Raw genomic sequence first — 1,772 nt, 5'->3', positions numbered from 1 at the left:
GGCAGCGGCTGTGGGGCCCGCGGCCGCCCGGGCGGGGTTTGTAGGGCCGGGCGGCCCCTCCCGCCCCGGACGCTGACTCACCGGCACGCGCCCCGAGCGGCACCGGGACAGGGCCGGGGGCGCGGTGGGCACGGGCTGGGCAGGAGCGGGCCCCTCCCTCGGCCCCGCGGGGCCTGTCCCCGGCCCCAGGGGCTCTGGGGAGCGGAGGAGGCACCGGGAGCAGCGCCCCGGGGTGCAGGGTCGGGGCTCAGCCCTCGCCCCCTTCTCCAGCTGCCTGGGCCGCCCGCCTTTCCGATGAGGCGCGGTGCCCCCGGGGAGGCAGCCCCCGTACCCGCCCTAAACCCTCCCCTGCGGTTACTGGGGCAGCGGGCTGTGTGGCAGCCCGGGCTCTGGGTTCCCGGCAGCAGGGTTACAGGGGCAGCACCGAGCCCCGCTGTGCCCCGCACGGCCCGGACCCCGACGGCCCCCGCCGGGCGCTCCCTGCCACCCTCAGAAGGGCTCATCCCGCCCTGGGGCCATCCACGGCCAAGCCAGACCGAGCCCGGTCACGGCAAAGCCCACTTCCCCCAGCAGGGCTCAGGGTGCAGCTCCAACGGGGAGAGGGCTCGGTGACGTCCGCCACCAGCAATAAACCCTGGGAGACACAGCCGAGTCTCCTGAATCCACGCTCAGATAACCCCAACGGGCCACCACACCCAGCACGGGGCAGGAAGTCAAAGCTTCTGCCAGTCTGAGCAGTGAAAAAGAAATTTCTGAAGCCAGGTCTTTACACCGGTAACAAAAGCAATATTTAGTTAAGTATTTGCAGATCTTCAGTTGGATCACTTGAGGTGACTCTTTCAGCCCAACAGTGTGGTCAATTTACTGGTGATCGATCCAAATACTTCATAAAAAAGGAAGCACTCCCCACTCCCACGGCATGCAGTTATCACAGTTATTCCTGTAACTTCAGTGTGGTTTCTAAAGCCCTTGCAGGTGAACAGATTTAGGTAGTCCTTTTGAGACTATGTTGTCACACAGTGGTTCTGATTCTGCACAGAGATATCTGTCTCTGGTAGAAGGCTTTCTTTGTAGGCATAGACAGAGATGTCTCTTGCAGATGCAGAGAGTGTAAAAAGTTTTAGGCTTTGCAGGTGCAATAAAAACAGTGGCAGCAAAAGTTGGCAACACAAAGAGACCAGAACATGGGCTGACAGACCATGCAATTGCTGGGATGAAACAAGATCAGTGATACAAAAAGGGAGAAATACTAAGAAATATTACATGACTTCAAACATTGAGGCAACAGAGTGGACACATGAGCTGGTCATTGCAGAGGTGAAAATAATGTTAACAGACCTTTTTCACGTGAAACAAAAGTGGTATGAAGGGGAGAGCCATAGGAAAAGGCACATGATGGATCAGTGCTTGTCAGAGAACACTGGTGTCAGGATTGCACTAGTTTGACACATAGGCTTTCTTTTTGTCAAGGCCACTGTCGTTATTTCTCTGTGTATTATGAACCTGTCTTTCAAAATTAATTCTGGTTATCCCACTTCAACCATTGCCTGTCACTAACAGTTAAACAGATTATTACCCCCTGCTTTTCAGATTTCTTAGAAAAAAAATAATCACTGACAACTTGGACATGTGATTCAGAGATAAAAAATTCTTAAAATCCTAGAAGTAACAGCCACTCTGCACTGCAATATTCATTAGGGGCTTTAAACAGGGATAAGCAGTTGAGCAGAGGCCAGAGAGCCAATTTGCCCACTAATGGTGCACAATCCCTC

This window comes from Chiroxiphia lanceolata, chromosome 12, assembly GCF_009829145.1.
Source record: "Chiroxiphia lanceolata isolate bChiLan1 chromosome 12, bChiLan1.pri, whole genome shotgun sequence".
Classification (NCBI taxonomy): Eukaryota; Metazoa; Chordata; class Aves; order Passeriformes; family Pipridae; genus Chiroxiphia; species Chiroxiphia lanceolata.
The sequence above is the reverse complement of the archived record's forward strand: the minus strand, read 5'-3'. Positions refer to the sequence as shown.